This window comes from Drosophila sulfurigaster, chromosome 3 (assembly GCF_023558435.1).
Source record: "Drosophila sulfurigaster albostrigata strain 15112-1811.04 chromosome 3, ASM2355843v2, whole genome shotgun sequence".
NCBI classification, from domain to species: Eukaryota; Metazoa; Arthropoda; class Insecta; order Diptera; family Drosophilidae; genus Drosophila; species Drosophila sulfurigaster.
The window spans coordinates 24,291,268-24,313,374 of NC_084883.1; the positions used below are offsets into that span (position 1 = coordinate 24,291,268).

At 35.6% G+C, this 22,107-nt stretch overlaps 1 protein-coding gene across 2 annotated transcripts in view; it reads left to right on the top strand.

The window, feature by feature from the left end:
- LOC133840550 (myocyte-specific enhancer factor 2) overlaps positions 1-22,107 on the top strand; it is a 63,344-nt gene that overhangs the window by 4,397 nt on the left and 36,840 nt on the right. For both annotated transcript variants that reach the window (XM_062272442.1, XM_062272440.1), the window contains exon 2: positions 14,227-14,284. The gene's annotated coding sequence lies outside the window, so the exon portion shown is untranslated. The remainder of the gene's footprint in view (positions 1-14,226; positions 14,285-22,107) is intronic.

Consider the following 22,107-nt stretch of genomic DNA (forward strand, 5'->3'; position numbering starts at 1 on the left):
GTTTTTCTACTTACACACATCGCTTACATACACACATACTCACTAATACTGGTGCACAGCCCCCTCAGTTGTTTCGAGTCGCCTTCATCCTTTTTGCGCAAAAATTCTTTAGCTTTTATGTTATTGGGTTTCTTGCCTTTTGCCTCTTTTATTTTATTTTTTTTTTTTTATTTGTGTTCTTTCATTCTTTCGCTTGTTGTTTCTTTTACTCTTTTGCTTGCTACTATGTTTGTTGTCTGTTTGAAGTGGCGTTCTACAGTTGTTGCTGTTGCTGTTGCTTGTGCCCCTCCCCTCCCCACCCACCTGTACTATTTGATTTACTTGGTTTACCTTGGCACCCGCTGTTGTCGCTGCCTCTGCTTTGGTATTGTCTGGACTGGTCCGGTCTCGTTGCCACTCGTCACCCTCGAGGTCTTATCTCTTACGTTGTTATTTTATTTTTGATATATTTTTTTTCATTTATTATTTCTTGTTTTTATGTTTTGCGCCCCCGAAATGTTTGCCGTGTCAACATTGCCAAAATACCAACAGGAATTTAACTTAATTGTTTGAAATTATGTTGACGCACCCGTCCGTGGGTGGAATCTGGTTCCTTGCAGTTATGAGCCGCACATTACTTGAAGAATGAATAAATTGTTTGCACATTTTCGCTGCAATGATAACCCATGAACATTTCCTGCTTATTTTCATGACTTTGCCATGGCCAAATGCTCTAAGAGTGGCAAGTAATCAGTGGAACAACTGTGAAGAATTTGCTAAATATTTAACCTGTTCTTTGGCACACGAAACTAGTTCAGCAGCTGAGCCTACTTGAGTACTCTAGGCTCAACTGCAAGTTATCCTGTAGTTAAAATGGATAAAAGACTTAAGAATTAAATTTTGCTAGAGTTTAAATTCCAGAATAAGAGAAAGCGTTTATTTTATAATATAAAATTTATCAAAAACTAATTTATAAGCAAAGAATTTCTTTAAAAAAAGTTCTGTAATATTAATATTTGATCCTAAATAAATGTATTATAGAAGTGAACCGTTGTTACTAACTTCAAATTAAAGAAGTGCAAGTTATCCTGACGATAAGATGGATAAAAGACTTAAGAATTCAATTTTACTAAAGTTTAAATTCAAGAATAAGAGGAACTTTATATAAAACTAATTTATGAACAAAGTATTCATTAAAAAAAGTTCTGTAATATTAATATTTGATCCTAACTTAAAATTAAAGAATTGTACATGATAAATGAACATCTCTTAACTTTAAACTAAAGTTTGCTTAATTTATAGAGATATATCGGCAATCTTTAAGGCTTAGTTGTTATTAAACCCAAAGAATCTGAGGTGAGGTCCAGGAAAAGTTTTGAGAATTATAGTTACTTTTGATACCTTTTATCAAATTAAAGAATTGTGAATGTTAAATGAAATTATATTAACTTTAAAATTCATTTCCTTCAATTTATAGAGTCATATGGGCAATCTTGAAGGCTTCTAAGTATCTCTATATTTAGTTTTATTAAATGAATTCATTTATTTATATTTATATTATAATTCTCACACTTCCTTTTGATATTTTAATGCTTTTTACTGCCGAATTGGCCTTAAATAAAACTGGCATTAAGATCAATGCCTTCACATTAAACCTGAAGATATTTAAGTCACAGACAAAGAACTCTCAGCTTTCAAACAGAAAACTTTTAACACCCACATCTCAGCAGGAATCAGTTCACTGGACCCATTTTGTTCGTGTTGCTTTACCTAAACATTAATATTTATGTGAGTGCAAGCTATCACATTATACTACGCTACTCTTTTTCCAACGTTTATTGCGATTATTTTACTCTTTCATTTTGTTATTATTTTACTTTTTTTTTTGTTCATTATTTGTATTGTGTTTGCTCAGAGTGAACGCAACGCAGCGGCAACGACGCGCTTCAACTTTTGCGGCTATTTTTAGCCATTTCTAATGAGTGCTAGCTATTTTTAGAGTCCCGTGCAGCAGTCGAAGCTCTTCTTACGCTCTTAGTGTGCGTTGGTATCTCACTCTGTGTGTGTGTATGCGTGTTTGTGTGTGTGTGCGTAAGCTCTTGAAAAATCGCGGCAGCATTTGGCATCAGTTAGTTATCTTAAAACTTGTCCGCGTTTTCTGTTATTTGCTGTCAGTTTGTTGCTCTTGTTGTTGCTTTTCCATCTTTTCATCTCTGTGGTGATGTTTTTTTTGGTTTTTTTTTGCAAGATCATTATCATTGGTGTGTGCCTCCTCAACGCTATTGCAGTTTCGTTTTGGGTCGACTTTTTGGTGTCTCAAAGGTACTCGTAATTGTGTTTTGATGGCATTGGCCAGTTGCTTGAACGTTGCAAACGGGTTTTCAAGTTTCGCGATTGTCGTTTTTATCGTAGGGTATATGGTATGTGTGTGTGTGTGTGTGTGTGTGTGTGTGTGCGAGGCAATTTCCTAGACCGATCAAGCCGAGTGGTAAAACGGCGATCTGGAAATTGACACAAATAACTTCGCTGGCTATTTTCAGCGACAGCAGCAGCGATTAAAGATCTAAGAATAGACCAAACGAATAGCATAACTTGAGGCAGCGTATACATAATTATGTGTCATCAGCATGTAGGTCATTTACATTTCTCGCTAGCCGAACGTTTGGTGTTTGCAAACAACAAAACATTGGTTCCACTTGTGGCATTGAGTGCCAAATATCGCAGACATCATCATAATGATGGCTGTGAAAGTTTCAAATGGTTCATTAAGCTGCTTAAAAATATAATTCCACGCACACACACACACATACACATTCCTAGATTGCTACAAACAGAGTTTTGTTATACCCCTTACGCATATCCGATTAAAGCGGGCATATTAACTGCCGTCATTTGAGATAATGGTAGTAAGAGCATTATCTCTCAATACGCCAATTTTGCAGTCCGCATTTTACAATGTCAACATTCGTTCATTTGTTATGGAAAGTTTTTCGGGTCTAGCACACGCGTTACAGCTAAAGCAACTTTGGCTAATTGTCCGCTTTAATTAGATTAACAGCTCAGGCTTAGGCTAAATTCATTTAACATTGTTACTTGAACATTTTGTCAATTAACAGATTCTTTACATAAGTCAGTTAACAGTTGCCAAAATGATATTTTAAAGCTAGAGCAATGATTTTTGGTGCGTACAATAATAACTACAGTCGGTTTTTAGTTTGCTTGTCTGACAATCCGGCATATTTTGTATTCTTTTTTAATGTAATACAATATCGATATACCAAATATAGGCTTTAGTATATTTTTATATTTTTGTGGTTTATTTTGCAGCTAAAGCAACTTTGGCTAATTGTCCGCTTTAACAGCTCAAGTTTAGGATAAATTCGTTTAACATTGTTACTTGCACATTTTGTCAATTAACAGATTCTTTACATAAGTCAGTTAACAGTTGCCAAAAGATATTTTTATACCCGCTACCCATAGTGTAAGTGTAATTCTAAAGGTAGATTTTAAAGCGTGCTTTTTAGTGCGTACAAAAAACGCCTTCATTAATCCGGTATATTTTGTACTCTTTGGTATATTTTGAATGTAGGATAATATCGATATACCAAATAAAGGTATATATTATACTTTAGTATTTGGATTGGTAGTATATTCAGTATATTTTAGTATTCATGTGGTATATTTTCGGTATATTTTCAGAATATGGTTTTATTGAAAGTGGGGAGCGGGTATCTCACAGTAGAGCACTTCCTTACTTGCTTTAAAGCTAGAGCCGTGATTTTTAATACATATAATAATAAGTAAAGTATTTAGGATTCCAAAAACGTCTATTTTAATCGGGTCTTAGTGGCCTTGGCTGACAATGCGGCTTATTTTTAACTCTATGGTATATTTTTAATGTAGTACAATATCGATATACCAAATGCAGGCATGTTTATGAGTTAGTATTTGGCATTAGTAATATATTTGGTATTTTTAGTATTTTTATGGTATATTCTTAGTATTGCAAATGAGAAGCATATATCTCACAGTCAAACATACTATCATATATATCAAATATAGGCGTTGGTATCTTTTAGTACTTTTGCGGTATATTTTAAGAATATGGTTTTATGCAAAGTGGGCGAGTCAAGCACACTCGACTGTAGCATTCTTATTTATTATCTCCTGGCTTAGCAGTCGAACTAAACAAATTCTAAACTGTTTGTTTGCTTCTTTAATAGCCACATTAAATGGGAGCAGGATACAATTCGAAAGTGTGGTCAACACATTCGGCAAACGTCATTTGGACATTGATGGAATGGCACATTGATCAACTGGCTAGCGGGGCAGGTCAAGGGATGAACTCTTGAACTGTTGGTCAACCTTCAAATGTATTTTTTTTCTTCCTCCCACACTTGCAACATTTGGATCGCTTTCATTATAATATTGGTCGCCAGCCCTGACAAAGGCCCCTAATAAATTATGTGCCTCGGTTGGTCTCTGTGAGAGTGTGGCACCTGCGTGATTGTGGTACGCCCACATAGTGTGCCACGCCTCCCACGCCTGACGCTTCCGCAACGCATTGCTCATACGCAGCGTTGGCCTGCGCATGACTTTTAAGTGCCCCATTAATGAGGAACTTGTACACTTCGTTTTTTTTTTATGTTTTGTTGTTTTGCTTTGTATCAGTATTTTTTTTGCCACAGTTTTCTTTTTGGTCTGCAGTCCTTTAGAAAAGCTGCTTTTGAAGTTGGCGCGACAAAAGTTTTGTGCCTTTTAGCGCTGTCAACTAATTAAATTGAGAACAAGAACTGAAAGTTTTTTATAAGCTAACCAGCAAAGAACAAAAAACTTTTAATTAGTTAAAGCTGTGCACTGCGAAATTCAGCAATTGATTTAAGTGCAGTAATTGCGATTTAATTATATCGCAAATAATTTCATTATTCGTTTTATTTTTGGTGGTTTTTGTTGTTGTTGCTGTTCAATTGCTGAGCCTTTTATGGCACAAACACTTGACCAAAACAGAACAATCATCTGCCAAATATATTCAGTACTTGTACTTAATAATCATTTGTGTACAACGCCACAGCAAAATATGAGATATAATTAAGTATTTGCATTGGGTATGACTAGTAGATACCCTGTACAACACTTGTGATGGAAAATCAATTATAGAAATACTTATTATTTCTTACTTATTATTCATAAATACTCTTCGATCACTTAAAACATTTGCGAGGTATATTTTGTAGTTGTGGCTGGGACACGATCTTTGCAAGAGAACAAAAATAAGAAAAGAAAAAACATTTTGTTTGTATAATTCATATAAATTGAATAAATAAATATTTGCTATGCCAAATTGTATGTTAAGATTCATGATTTTTAATTATTTGTGTGTATGCATAAATTATTAATCAACAAAAGCAACACAACTACGAACAGAAGAGAGACTCTACTACAGTTGTCAAAAGCAAGCAAACAAGCAATGCTTTAATGCTGCCTTGAGATCATTAGCCCGAGTTAAAGACCCATTCTGAAAAATCTCTGCTATACCCAAGACAATTTCCAGACGTGGCCACTTTGCAGCCCTCTTCATTTAATTGCTTTCATTGAGCAAATCAACACATTAGACACGAAAAACGAAAAGCGAATAACGAGCAAACGCCACTCAAATGGAGTCTACGCCAGAACTAAGCTCGCAACAAAAAAAAAAAAAAGAAAAAAAAAAAACGCAGGAAAAAAACGACATACGTCAAGCCAAAGGCCAAAGAAATTGTCTTAGAGTGGAATCTTCCGCTGCTTATTGGCAATTGATGAAGATGAAGATGAGATGATACTATCAATGTCGATAATAAACGAGTTGCAATTATTTATTAGTTAATCGCAAGAGGAATACCATTTAGTACACATGAAGAAATATGTGAAGATATAAGATAGATATGTGTAGTGAACGAAGAAAGAAGGAAATTAGACAATGACTAATTATATTTACAAAATATTTAAACATAGTTCAGCAATTCAATATTTTGTTCAGTTCTCTTTATTTATTTATTTGACAACCGAAATATTTTGTGCTACGCTGTTTACCTAGTTTCTGGGATCTTAGAAATACAGTATATTTTTCTTTATTTTATTATATTCGAAAACTTTTATTTGATAACATTCGATTTGCAGCTGTTTCATTATGTATTTATTATAGACAAATAATCTTTTTAAGTATTTATTATAAGCAAAAACATTTTGAATACCCGATACTCCATAGGGTTGAAGGGTATTATAATTTAATGGATTATTTAGAAACCTACATTTCTTTTTTTATATTATTAATTTATTTACAATCAAACCTACATTTCGATGTAATATTTAGTTGTAGTGATTGGGTAATAATAAGTAAGAAAGCTACAGTTGAGTATGCTCGACTGTGAAATACATGCTTCCCATTCTGAGTAAAAGCAAAACAGTGCGGTTAAAAATAAATCAAATTAATATACCACAAAAATACTAAAAATATACCAAAGGTTCTATTTGGTATCTTGATCTAGGTGTTCATACAGACATTACTATATATCAAATTAATATACCACAAAAATACTAAAATTATACCAAACGCTATATTTGGTATATTGATTTAGGTGTTCATACAGACATTGCTTTATCGACACGGCTGTTTAACCTGTATAGGGAGATGCTTCTCTCGGAGATGCCTCCTTAATAATACCCTTCTACCCTCTGGATACCAGATATAAAATTAAATAAAAGAATGGTATTCTACACAAATTTCTAACTAAATTATAAAAATCCGTTTCTGCGAATCAAATGCCTAAACTTAAGCATCCTTTTCTTGCAAGCAAACTAAATTGAATGACGCATCTTGAGTTGAGATGAGTTGGGGAAACGCTCGGAGGCAGCTGTTCTGTGTTCATTGGCAGAGATGATCATTAAAGAGCCACTAGACAACATTATTTAAGGTGAATTCTTATGCTTTGACAGCTCGAAGACAACACAGATTGTCAGCTTCAAACGCGGCCAGGTGATTAAGGTGTCAACTCAGCTGGCCAAAAGCCAACAACCAACAACCAATAGCAAAAACAACGGCAAAGCTAAAGTTAAAGCTCTAAAAGCCAAAACAATTGATAGGGAATGAAATAAAAAATCTGTTTTGAAATTCCTTCGAAAGTTATGTGGCACAGAAATGAATAATCATCGAATAAAATGTTACGCACTATTCAAAAGAGCGACAAAGTGTGAAAAAAAGAACAAAAAATAAATAAATAGAAAAAAAATTCAAGAAAAAACCAAAAAAGAAATAGAAAAAAAAAAACAATAATAATACGTATGTATGTAAAATGTTGCGAGTTGATAAAGCAGCTAAAGAAATAAATCAATAACGAAAAAATTATTAGAGTCGACAGTTAAGCAAAGCGTTTGTGTGAGCAAGTGTATGTGCTTGCATGTGTGTGTGTGTGAGTGCGTGTGTGTGTGTGAGGGGTATGATTTGCGGTTTGGTTTATGTTTTTTTTCCGCTTCTCTTGTTGTTGTTGCTGCTTAAGCTGCCTTTTTGGCAAGTCAAACATCAAGCGGTCCAGCGAACCGAACCGGTTCTCAAGAGATTTCACGCGTTTCAGCGGACCAAATGAAGCGACAATTAATGTTTAATGAGTGTCGTTGTTGCTGTCGTTGCTGTTGTTGTTGTTGGCTTTATGGTCGTTGTCATGCAGGCACTAAAGGAGTTTGGTAATAGCTCGTTCTAGACTTGGGCACGTGTTCCCAAACAATGGGGCGAATACTAAACAAATAAATAATAAGTAAATATCGCATATAAAGTTTTTTTTTTTGGGGATTTTAATGTAAACACAGAAGCAAAGCCCAAAACAAAAAGCGAGAATAAAAGCACGATCAAATCAAAGAAGTGGAGAGCAGCAGCAAAGCCAGAAGCAGAGTTTCAAGTATTTCCGAATCATACAAAGACACACAACAACACACAACACACAAAAAAAGCACAAGAACAACAACAGGCAAACACTAGTTCCCTTCCCCCACCCCCCCCAATCCACCTAACCACAGCTAACGATCGTGCGATTAACTGTTAACAAATCGTGCACACGCTGATGTCATACATGCCTTGCTTCTCGCTCTTTCTCATTCGCTCTCGTGCGCTGTTATCGCACTGCGCAGCGCGTCTGGTCTGGTGAGTTGTTGTCTTTGTTGTTGTTGTTGTTGTGATGTCATTTTATGCAGCAGCCCGCGTTTTGCTGCAGAAAGCTGTTCTCTCACTCTCTTTCGCGATGCTCTCTCTCACAACCTGTGCGCGCTGAGAGAGCTTTATTCTAATTGGATTCCGGCTCCCACATGCAAATAACAATGTGTGCATGTGCTAGTGTGAGTGTGTGTAAATGTGTTTGTGTTTGTATTTTCGTTGCTTCTTTTCAGTTGAACTCGCAATTTTGTTGACTTTTCGCCGTTTTCTGTTTATCACATTTTATTCACTTTGCTCTCGCGTGCGTCTTTGTGTGAATGTTCGAATGTGTGCGTGTGTGAGTGTGTGTGTGTGCTCAGTTTCGTTTCGTTTCGCTGTTGCTGAGGCTGCGTTGCTGCTTCTCCACTTGCAATAAATACCAATTTACAGCATTTTCGAATGTTTACACGTGACTTTAGTTAAGTTGTTGATTCTGTGTGTCGAGTGTGCCACAAAAGCATGTGTCTGCGACAAAAGCAACAACAACAGCAACAACAATGGTAACATTATGGGTGACATTTATCTGGGCAATATTCCTATTTGTTGAGCTGATTAAACGACTTTGCGCTTTTCGCTGTTGTCTCTGTCTCTGTCTGTTTGTGTATCGTTTATGATTGTTGCAAGTATGTAAACATGTAATTGCTGCGCTTGCCACGAGCTTCCCATGTGTGACGCCAATAAATTTAGCATAGCATTTCAATATCAAGTATACGACGTCATGGCAATACTACATAATAAGAAATACTATCATAGGTCAACATGTTGCATATCTCAATACAATTTCATTATCTATTGCTTCAACTTTATTTATCAGTTTCAGTTGAGGTCGCATGACTTCACAGCAAATTCTCTTTGCTTGCAATTATTTTATGGCCATTATTCTTTTTTTTTGTTCCATATTTTATAATGATATGTATTAATTTAATTGCTCTACACAGAAGGTATTTAAATATTTCATTTATTCGCTCGAGTCATTAAACCTTATTTGCTGCGACGTGCCAATTGATGAAACAAAAATTCGCTCTTGCTCACGGCTTGTCAGATAAAATGCAAAAAAGTTAAAAAAAAAGTGAAAATATTATGTAGGTGGCAAATTTGATAGCTTGAATCTTATTTAAATGTCAATTAACTGACATTTAATTTCCCAAATATTGTATTTAGTTGAACATTCTAATTTCCCTGTGGTATATTTTGCAGCGTAACATTCGACTTGGGCATTCAAACAAAATAATCGCATTGTCTTATGCAATTTCTTTGTCGTTATGCAGTCCAATTAGGACAACAAACAAACAAGAAAAGTGCAGATAGCTCAGTTCTTTAGTTTTTAATGGCAAGGGAAAGCAGACGTTTTTAACTATAAATACCCTGCAAATAAGGCTAGAAAATAAATGCAGCATAAAAAAAAATTTTCTAAACATACAGTATTAAAATTCACGCTTTTGTGTTTTGTTATTATTTCAATGTACAGTTTAAAATTGTTGTCTAATTTTAGCTTTAAATAAAATAAACACGTTTTCTTTATAATTAATAAATAAATAATATTCCACACATTTGAAGTTTTTATATTTTTGAAAACAAAGTAATCTTAACACATGACTCACGTGAATAACCCAAAAATTTCACCATTTTCGATAAATCGATGCGACATGACATTTCGATAGGCAGCAAAAAAGTTATCGCAATTCACAGGGCAACTATTAGGTATTCACTTTTGCTTTAGCTGCTCTAAGAATTGCATTGTTTACCTTTGGTATTCGTTCAAGCAAAAAGCCTGCTTTACACGCTCTAATATACATATGTATGTATGTATATATTCACACACGCACACTGCGACATAGAAATACTCACCTCTAACCTCGCTCTTGGACTCTGCAAAGCGCTGACCGTTACGCCCTTTCACGCCCACGCCCACATTACGCAAAAGCGGGCGCCGCATTTTGTTATTTTTGCATTCCTCCACTTGCCGCATTTATCGCCGCTTGGCAACTTGTCACACGATTCTCATGGGCGACGCCGCCGCCACCGCCGTCGTCAAGGCCAACGTCGCTGCCCTCTTCGCATTGCATTGAACTTGAACGGGGGTTGAAGCGCTGCGCTCTGCGTTGTGTGTTGCTGCCTGGCTTTGGCACTGGTGAATTGCAGTTAGCTGACGCTAGGGGGCGTGTTCACTTGCAGTCCTCACTCAATGCGTGCGCTCACTCAAAGCTCTCTCTCTCTGTCGCTCTCGCTCTCTCGCTTCGCACTCAACTTCTTTGTTGCGTTCAATTCAATTTGAGTTTCACTCGCCGCTGAGTATGCAACGGAATTTTCAATTAGCTGTCACAGCATTTGGGGAATTTTACCCACTGCTGTGCGACCATTGAATAAAATGCATAATTTAAGCGAAGTCAACATTTGAATATTGCACACAATATGGCTGCCGCTGACGTCAAGTGGCGCAAAGCGCGGAAGCTCGCTTTCAACTTTCAACTTTGCTGCTAAAATTAGATGCCTAAAAACGGGCAGCTGGCAAACCGAGGCGAGCGTACAAATATAGTTTGCAGCCACTGTTGACTTTTGGGTTTTGGAGCAATGTAAAGAAAGTGTTGCATACTTTGTGGCGTTTTATTTCTGTGTTTGTTTTGCTGTCAAATTTTAGCGCCTGCTGCTAATCAAAATACTCGAAAAAACAACCCCCAACAACTACGTGTGTGTGTGTAAGTTTGTGTTTTCTTGAGTGTGTGCGTGTGTGTGTTTGGCTTTATGTTTGCGGCCATTTCCGGCGACATTTGCAAGTCGATTAGAAATGCAAATCGCATTCACTTGCATTTGCTTAGACTTGACTTTTCTAAAAGGGCTAAACGCGCTTCGTTGTATGTCGCGGATTAGGCCGATTGCTTGCGGGGTGGCTTAAGGTGGCATGTGGCATGTGGTGGCATGGTTTATCAATTACAGGCACAGTGCCAAAGTCGCAGACAGTTTACAGTCAACGTCACTTGCCGCAAGTCGAAGTGGCGTTCATTTCAAGGACATGTAAATGAAAATGCATATAGACTTGGCATTTCGTATGCAAGCTGCGAGGGTGGTTCTAAAAGTTTGTGAATAAGATATATTGACAACATGGAATGACAATTTAATTAAATTTGTTGCACAAAGATATTAAATATAACAAACAAACAACTTAAAGATCTCAGAGACTAAACGAACTAGAGATATTAAAACATTCTTCTCAATTTCCTACCTTTTTTTTTTGCTTAAACTTTTAATTATAGTGCAGTAGTAGTATTAGTAAAATATATAACAGTTTTATGTATAGTAATATGTATAGATACTGTAATTTATGCAAAAAAGACCTTCGTTTAGTGTACAAACTACTAAATCTTTCAACCAAAAGAGTTTGGTAAACATTTTCATGAAATTCCTTTGAGAAGCTGTTTAATTATTATGTTGTTATGAGTATTATCGTTCCTTAAATATGAAAAATTATATGGAGAATGCTTTCAGCTTTACTTCTGATAATAAATAATCATAATCTACCATCAACTGATTAAAAATGTAATTCAAATTGCTCATAATAACAGAATAATTAAATGTTAACTTATTAAAACGAACAAACTAATTTAAAAGATTTATAAAACATATTCTTGCTAGGTAAAGGATTTATTTATAAAAAAGGGTTTTAAATGTGTTATAACTGAGTAGCTCTTTTTGGATTCTAAGTTCTTGAGCAGCTCTCGTAAATTGTCCAGCTAAAAGTAGAAACAAAAGCGAAAGCGAAACTGCAACTGAAGTTTGCCATTTGATTTCGTCGCACAGCTGACCAAAGTCACGAAGTGAATGTCTTGAACTGCGCCTTGGACAAAGGTTGGGTTGGGTCTCTGTTGGTCTCTGTTAGTCTTGGTCTCTGTTGGAACCTTGTCGAAGCCGGCATTTGCATACCAAGTTGCTGCTGAAGTCGTTGTTGTTGTTATTGTTGTTGTTGCTGCTGCTGTTTGGTTTGTTGTTATCTGCCGCAGCGGAAATGCAATGCGGCTGTGTTTGTTGACTATGTGGCAGCGTGTGTTAACTTGCCACTTGCTACAAGCTGCGAAGCAAGCACTCACTATCGTATGATTGACACCACATTGCACGCAGGTTGCATTCTGATGCCCTACTCTTCCTCTCCCTCCCCCCCCCCTCACGATTCCCCTTCTATTCTATTCGCGCATAACAAATGGCAAACAAATTGGTATCTATCATAACATTTATTTGGCTTTATTTTAGTTGCGATTCGAACTCATAAAACTAAATTGCATTTTCTTTGATTTTCGCCTATTTTTCAACATTTTTGCATAAATGTGCAGACGAATATGTGTGCGTGTGTGTGTGCGTGTGTGTGTGTTGAGGGAAATCCTTTTGCGTGCCTGGCACCTGATGGTGCGACTTTAGGATTTAGTTTTGGTTTTCCCCTCTTGGCGCTAATGGCTTGTTATAGCATAAAATCGTGTTATCCTCTATAACTTGGCTATCAAAGTGGATGCAAGTGTGTGTATGTGTGTGTGTGTGAGTGTGTGTGTTCATTTGACAGGCTATTGGTTTTTAATAGCGCGTTTCGTGCGCATGAAAATGGATTTGATGGCATATCATCAATAACTGAAAAACGAACCAACAAACAAACAACGAGCCATCAAAAAGTGTTTGTTAAAATACGTATGCAAATGTGTGTGTAGGCATATTTCATTTCCTTCTATTTATTTATTTAAAGTCTACATAGAAATAAATTACCTATTTCATTTAAAAGTAGAACAATAACAACTTTAAACTTACAGCCACAAACATTAAATTAAATACGTTTAAATCTTAAAAGAACTACGAACAATTATGAAAGTTGCAGAAATAAAAGCAAACAGTGCAGTATTATTCTTAAAATATACCAAATTTGTATTTCGAATAAGTACAAAAATATATCGAAGGCCGTATTTGTATACTACTACATTCAAAATATACCACTTAGTATAATATATACCAGATTATGGACCAAAACAAGAACCGACTATAGAATCCGTTTCATATCAAATGATTTATTAAATAAATTCTACAATTTTTATTTGACTGAAATCATGGTTGGGAAAAATACAAAAAATACTAAAATACTAACTATATTTGGTACATTGGTACTACATTCAAAATATAATGTGGAGTAGAAAATATACCAGATTGTTAACCAAAGTAACTAAGAAATGACTACGACAATGGTTTTTTGTCATATACATTTAGTTCTCCAATAACTTATACATTCATATAGACTGTAGTTAGTACATCGATATATTATTTAAAATATATCATGGAGTTCAAGATACTAAGAAGCATAATGAGGAATCTTAAAGACTGTAGTTCTTACTCTAGCTACCAAAAATTGGTATTTTAGGTTGTAAATTACACTTGCTATTTCAATTCTTGTATAATTTGTTGGGAAGGAAGTAGGCGTGGCAAGTATATAAAACAAACCTGAACTGCAGACCATCATAATAAGTGTTGTCAACAAAATTGAGAGCTCTTTCTCTTATAGTCTCTAAGATCTAGGACATATTATGTCGTCTGAGTTGTTGATTAAGAACTTATATACATTATTTGCTCGAAGATGGATCCTTCAGTCTGTTATAATACCCTTTTAGCTTATGTATAATATTCATTTCATATTACACAATTTATCCCGTCATATTTAATAAACATAAATGTAACATCTGACTCTTGACTGCTTGTTAAAACTTTCTGCACAAACCAACTATTTAAATATATTGTTGCAAAAACTTTCTTTTAGCCAATTAAAATATAATTTTGTTGCGTTCATCTCGTCTGTCAAGTTCTGTGATGAAATTCATTAGAGCGCATCATTCATTATTTGGGACAGTTAGAAAGCTGTGCAGAAAGTAAATAAAATTTGCATAGATCTTGCATTAATATTGAATAATAACTACAGCATACAATAAGCTGATAAATGTATTTGACCATGTTATATAATACTGAAAAACAAGTTCTAAAATCTTTCTTTTTTTTATTCACATTTGCAGATTGACAACTTTCTGTGGAGACGCAACCCATTGACGGCGGCGACTTGAAACCCGAAAGGTAACGAAACGAAAAAATAAATGTTATGCAAATAATATTGAAACTTAATTGTATTTGCTTGAAATTAATTGCGGTAGATGCTGCTGTAAGTAATGCAGGAAACAAGCAAACAAACAAACAAATAGCGGGCAACATGATAAAATTACTGTTCCGGAAATGCGGCACGTGACGAAGATTGAAATGCTACGCAATTAATATTGTTGGTTGAATTAAACTCGTTTAATGCTCAATTTTAATAATTATGTTAGTTCTCACACAGCGCAAGAAAAGGGAATGAAGGGTGAAAGAGGGTGGGTGGGGGATGCTGCTTAGGGCGCGCCATTTTGTTGTGGCAACTTCCGGTTCAATAGGGCGGCAAGAGAATACACATTTATTCATTTAACGCCTCATTAATTCATCACTTTCAATAAAATTTTACGCTTACATACATTTTGAGCACACACCTGCTAAGCGAGTGTGTGTGTGTGTGTGAAAGTGTGTAAGTGTGTGTGCGTGTTAGATATTAACCGCAAGTAGTAACAGAGTAAACGTATCCATGAGTTGGTTGCTCTCCATTGGAAGAGGAACAATAATGCCACAAAAAGCTGCACAAAATCCTGCCTTCGCTTTAATTAAGCGTACAGGCTCAGTCTGTGTATGTGTGTGTGCATGTGTGTGTGTGAAACTCATTGAATTTCGCATTAATGTATTAACTTTTATGCTGCGCAAAATGTGTAGCATACTTTGAGGCGCAAAAGTTGCACTGACTTTAAAATTTAAGCAAAACTCATGCTGCCAGCACACGTGACCAATGGCTTACATAAGTGGGTAGTCAAAGGAAGGGAGAGAGCGAAAGAGAGAGACAGAGAGAGCAGAAGAGGGAGACAGCCTGAGAGAGAGAGAGAGTGAGAGGAAGACTGCATTCAGACGTCAGATATTTGCCAATTACTTGAGGAAGGATTTTGACAATAAACAGACGCATTTTTTTGGCGCCCCCTTCTATTTCCCTCTCTCGACAGCAATAATAATAAGAAGAAGAAGAACAGCAAGAGCAACAACAACAGCAGCAGAAGCAGCAGCAGCAGCGGGCGGGCGTCGTTTTAAAAATAACTCCTTGTTGGAATTTCCATAGAAAAAATCGTGCATATTGAAAAATGTAAAAATATTGATGTTTTCACTTTTGTGTGCTAATTTTAAATACAGAAATTGGCAGCAGCTGAAAGAAAGTTCATAAACATTGAGAGGAACGCGAGCGGAGGCAGTGGCGGGGGCAGGGGCAGGGGGCAAGAGATAGAAGGGCACAAGTTGCAAGTGCACTCGGGCTGAAAAGAGATTGTTATACTTATTTGCATATTTTGCGGTGCGTCGGCGGCGTCTCTGATTATAAAAATAAGTGATATATTTATTTACAACAAAACGAAACTCGCGCACACTCGCCACACACACACACACATTCCAAATTCCAAATGCAACACTAGAAATATTATTGAAAAAAGAAACCGAGAAATAAGAAGCGGAAAACAGAAAACAGAAACAGATGCTCAGGCCGCAACAAGCAGCAGATTTCCTTTCTTTAATTTAGTCGAAGGAGATCGGTAGTCAAAGCAACAGCAAGCAAACCACAGCACAGAACACAGCACAGCAGACAACACAGCGTCGACACAACCGAAATACTTATACAATAACAAAAACAAAGAAAACCAAAAATAATACGAAAAATTGCTTTAATTTTAAAATATTTCACTGTAGTATGTTTATCTCTCTGCCGCTGTGTGTGTGTATTTGTATGTGTGTCTCGGCCTTTCGATTTATTTCGAGCGATCGGCCAGAATTAAGAGCTTTATTAGCGCATCGGCCGAGCAATCAAACGCGTCGCAACGCGTTCGATAAAACGCAAAAAAAGGAATCGATTCCCGCTTTACGGTTTCCTTTTTGTGCCGGTAACGATAAACGATTCATTTACTATCGAACTGTGATTGTGATGTGCTATCGATAATATAGTATTTTTTACTCAGTATTCTTATGCGGTATTTGCCTAAAAATATACTTTACATATATTAGTTTATACTCTTGATTCTATTAAAAGATAAATCTTTTTGGTTTTTCTCTTTGTGCCGGTAGCAATAAACGATATACAACCTATACATTTACTATCGAATTGAGATTGAATTTGCTATCGACAATCTAGTATTTTTTACTCAGTACCAATATGCGGTATATTTCCAAAACTTATGTACTCTTTATTCCATTAAAAGAGAAACCTATTTTTGAAGCGTTGCCAACTTAGCAAACCTTTGGGTTTCTTGTCACGATAAACGATAGTTAGCGGTTCCATTTACTATCGTGTTGTAATTGCATGTGCTATCGATAATCTAGTATTTTTTACTCAGTATCAATATTCGGTATATTCTTAGCTTCCTTTAATGCAAACTCTTTCGAAAACCAATTAAAAAACAATAAATTGATATACTATCGATAATTTATCTTACGTACTATAGAACTCCTAAAAATACACTTAACTTGTCTCAGCTTAAACTCTTAGAGAAAACCAATTAAAAGATAACAATCTTTATGCACTTTTGGCAGCTTAGCAAACCATTAAATTACCATCTTACTTTATTGTAATCCTTAAGAAAGTCCAAACTTATAAAAAGCGACAAGTTCGCAACGTAATTGATTATTAAATGGCATTGATAATGTGCCGTCCGTTATAATCTCATTAGGTTTCTTTTGCCATATTTTATGCAGCTAATATTTTCTTACCTTTTTTTTGTGTATTCTGCTTTGTTGGCTTGTGTTCTCAGTCATTTGTGGCTTTAGGCCGAGCTCAGTGAAAGTGAAAGTGAAAGTGAAAGCCAAGCCGCAAATCCTTTGAGCAAACACTTGAAATAAGAAAAACGAGCAGCAATTCGCATGAAAACCCCATTAAAACGCTTTCGAAACGCTTAACTCGAGAAGCTTATCAAACACGCGGTGAAAGTAAGAGAAAGCCAACAAGGAACACAGAGAGAGAGAGTGAGAGAGCAAGAGAGTGTGAGAGAGAGAGAGAAGCTCAGCTGGCTTGTACAATTTTTGTTGTTTCAAGCATTTAACTCAATTGTTCAAGTAGGATTTTATTTTTATGTCAGTTGTTGTTGCTTTTGTATTTGTTAATGTTGTTGTTGTTGTTGTTGTTGTTGTTGAAAGGTGCTTCTTTCTGGCCGCGTTCTGCCTGCGGAATGGTTGGTTATTTATTTTGGGTTACCTCTAAAATTAAAATGGCTCAAAAACACACAAGACCAACACAAACTCACACACAACAGCAGCAGCAACAACTACAACAACAACAACAACAAACAAGAGCGAACAAAAAAGCGTTTTTTATAGAACATTTATTTATAATTATACATTCTCGTTGTATATGCGATTTTCTGCGCCAGTAAAGTGAAGTGTAGGAAATATCGTGCACAGACATATTTTCATTTCGATCCGATCCGATCCAATCCGATCCGTTCCGATACGATCGCATCCGATCCTCAATACAATAATTATACATTGCGTGAGTGAATCAAGTGAATAAATAAATTGTGCATAATTGCTTAAAATATGTGTTATAATAAGCAACAAAAAAATCCAATTCAAATTGCATTCTTTCCATTATCGAAGGACGCGCCTCTTTGTCATCGTCCGTCTCTTTCTCACCCTCTCTCGGTTGCCGCGCGGTTCAATTAACTGTGCAATAATTGACAGTGTAAATTAACAACAATGTGCTAAATAATTCATCAACAACTAAAGTGATTCAGTTGCTGTGTGGGGTCAGCAAAAAAATAAAATGAGAAAAAAAATTGATCGATCTTTCGTTTTTGCTGTGTGTTGAAAAGTGAAAATCTGTCAAAGCAATAAAATTTCCCAAAATAAAGTTGAAAAGAAAACATCTGTTCTTTGTTGTTTTCCTACGAAAAATCGCGCAAAGTGAATTACAACAACAGCAACAATAATGGCAGCGATAACAGCGACTACAACAACAATGTTATTTAACATAATGTTGCCCAGCAATTGGCAAATGTTGCCAGAAGCTCAAATGTTGCCAACGCATGTGGCTGAACGCCAGATGGCGCCAGCTATTATCACCGCACACAGATGGCGGCATCAGCAACACGATCAGCTGCGCAAACATCTTGATAGATGGCGCCACGCACCGAATCAAAAGCAATTGTAAGCAAGCTAGCAAAAGAATTACTAAATTAACGTTAGAACATTTTATTTTTTTTTTTGTTTTTCAACTTTAATGTTAATATTTGTGACGCACTCTCTACTTGGCTGCTGGCAATAACAAGAGCTGGCTGTAAAGCTTCTTAGTTTCCAACTAATCCCTCAATCCACCTGCCGAGTGTTTCTATTGTATTTTATAAGTTGCCTTTTGTAGCTGCAGGCTATAACTAAGCGGTTTTACACAGAGTGTGAATGACTGAGCATACGTCAACAATAACAACAAATAACTTTTGAGGGATTTTTCATTGGCCTGAGACGAGACACAATGTGATAAGCTCTTTGAGGATTTTACATCTTAAAAACATTTTGCTAGCTTCTTGTATGCATTTTAACGGGTAGAGGGCAAGTTTGTGAGGCTTAAAAATAAGCTGGTTGATTAATTTAATGTTTATATTAACTAGAACCCTCAAACAATAAAACCAACAGTTGAAGTTAAGTTTGTTTCTGCACTCCAAGCAATCTATGTTCATTATATTTAGTGTTTTAAAAAGTTCTAGAACTGAGTTTGAGTTTCGTTTAATCCCAAGTTTTTAAAATATTCGACATTTACCTTATTTTTAGATTTATATTCTTAACTAATAAATTAAATATTGTGAAAATATCATTGAATAAAGATTTAAGCTTTTAACTGAGCCATAGTATTAAAAAAAACTCATAAAGAAAATGAATACTTAATTAAATAATATACAGATATTCCAAGTAAATAGTTAACTTATTGATATTCTATATCAGTTATTTTCAATAGCTAACACTGGTTAGAAAAATAGTCGTATAACAAGCTAGAGTAACGATACAATAATAACTACAGTATTTGTGATTTCTATAAATTTCGATGCGATTAGATGAAAGTTGTAAAAGTTACTTAAGAAATACTTTTGCATGACAAAAACGTTTATTTCAATACGATCTTAACTGCTTTAACAGAGTTTCTGGTATGTTTAGCACTCTATAGTGCAATTTTGTAATCTAGTACAATATACCAAATATAGTCTTCGGTATATTTAAGTATTTTTGCAGTAATAATACCGCTCTGTTATGCTCCTATTCAAAATAGGTAGAGATTATCTTTCTTATGTGTTTTAATTTTTCTAACATACTTTATTACAAAGTAAGCTTAACATTTATTTCATATTTGACTCTATGAAGTAAATATTATGAACATTATTCTATTCTATTAATAAATCTATGAATTCGTTATATATATCTACTTTATTTTATACCTCTTCACACTCAATTATGCACAAGGTGTTAAAAGTGCTTCTCTCGCCTTGCGCTCTATAATTTAATAGCTTAGTCAAGGATTAGACACATCTAGAGGGCATCCTCGAACAGTTGTTTTTTGGGGTTAGAAGGCGACATGTCTGCCATGCCAATCACATGCGTTAAGCGCTTCCGTTTCCGCTGTAATCCAATACGCACACACACACATACATCGAGACTCCGCTTTGGAGCTGTGAGATGACGTTCCTCTCTATGTATGGGGAGACGACGTTGCAAACTTGTGTCGTATGTTGAAGTATTATGAACTATTTCGAGTCGGTTGTGTGTCCCCTTTTTTTTTTTGCGTTGTTGTTAGTTTTTGTTTTTGTTTTTGTGTGTTTTTTTTGGCACTCGCCTCGCCAAAAAAATGTGTTGTGCAAAAACTTCGTGCAATTCTTTGCGACCGAAAAGAAACAACTAGAAGCATTAACGACTCTTCTCTAAATTGCAACAAAATGTTGTTGTTTATTTACGCAAATTTGTGTAGACTTTGGCCGAATGCCAGAAATTACAAAAGCGCCTCACTGAGGCTGCTCACACTGCCTCTTCTCCCCCTCCCTCTTGGCCGCTGCCCGCCAAAATGCGACGCCATTTTGCTCAAGCATTTCAAATGCCAGCCAAAAAAAAAGAAGAAAAGCCCAACAACAACAGTCGAAAGATTATAGTATGAGTATATTATGGAAATATTTACAAGAATATTTGGTAACTTATTCATTAATTGTTGTGTCTCGGCCTCACATGATTTACACAATGAAGGGTAGCTGAAAAGTAGGCGAAGAGTGGGAGGGAGGGACAAGAGAAAGAGTGAGGGGGAATGTGCCAGAGGTGTGGGCAGTGTGTGTGTGTGTTCTTTGTCCGTGTGTTTGTGGAGGGAATGTCATAAAAATCAAGTAGTGAGAAAGAAGAGGAAAAAAGCGCCACGAGAACGAAGAAGAAAACATTGACAAAAATGTCGAAAATCATGACAAAGAGCCGAAAAGTCGGGAGCCCAACAATTTATTATAGACAACTGTGTTCAGTCTGCATTCCATTTTGCCATCTCTCACTCACACCACTTTCAGCTCTCTGTTGCCATCTCGCTCTTTATCGCACTGGGCAAAAAGGAAAAACTGTAGACAATTTGGACCCGCTGGAAAAGCTCTGTTTGTGTCTGCTATTGTTGTTGTTGTTGTTGTTGCTGATGCCTCCGCTTGCCATGACAACACACAACACACACACATGCACACACATACTAACACATACGCTTGAGCAGATACAGATACAGATACATCGATGCGAAAGATACAAAGATACAAATGCGGCACGGGGCCAGAACTGATCAACGTAGGTGGATGTGTATGTGAATGTGTGTGTGTGTACGTGTGTGTGAGTGTGTAGATGGATGCGGTTGATGTCGCTGCTGCTGTTGAAGCATTTCATTAGCCACCCACACGCTCGACTATGCGCACACTCACACACACACGAACACGGACACACACACATACACATTCAGAAAGACACTACAGGAGAGCCAAGCGCCTGGCATGTGGGCGTTGAGAACAGCACGCGCATTTGCCTCTTGTCTATACCCTGTAAATCAAGTGCCCCAAAAATAAGGTATATATGCTACTGATATTGAGGGAAATTAGCTGAGAATAACTGTTGAAATTAAGCAATTATAAAACTAACAGCTTCACATAAAAACAATTTCAGATTTATCATTCTTATTATTATTTTATCATTATTATTATTATAAAATTAAATTATTAAATATTGAGCTACTATAAAAAGTATAATAATAATAATACTACTAGAATAAAAATCTTAATTATGAAATGATTAACAAACACTTTATTAGAATATTAGTAAAAGATGCAAGTGATAGAATTTAATATTAGGAAAGGAAAGGATTGAAAAGGTTGAAAAGATAAACTTAAATAAGCAAAGTAAGATTTATTGATGAATAAAAAAAGTATTGACTTTTCAAATCTACATTATATAATAATGAAATATAAATCGATCATTTGAAGTTAGTTTCATCTCAATATTAGGTAATTTTACTTATACTCTATTGAATACCAAAAACACATTCGATTTTGGGCAATTAACATAAATGTTACTTGTTATTGTTTATAATGTCTACTTAAAGAAAAAAATGCAAAGACTTATTTATTACTTTTCTATTTAGCACTTCAAAATATGAACTTTATTCCTAGATTATTTACCTCAATGACATTTCACAGTATTTTCCTGTAATTGTTAATTAAGTCATACATATTTAAATAAATTAAACGTCAATGTAATTAAATGTTACCAATAAGTCATTTTGGTTCAGTAATATCGTCTTTTATCAT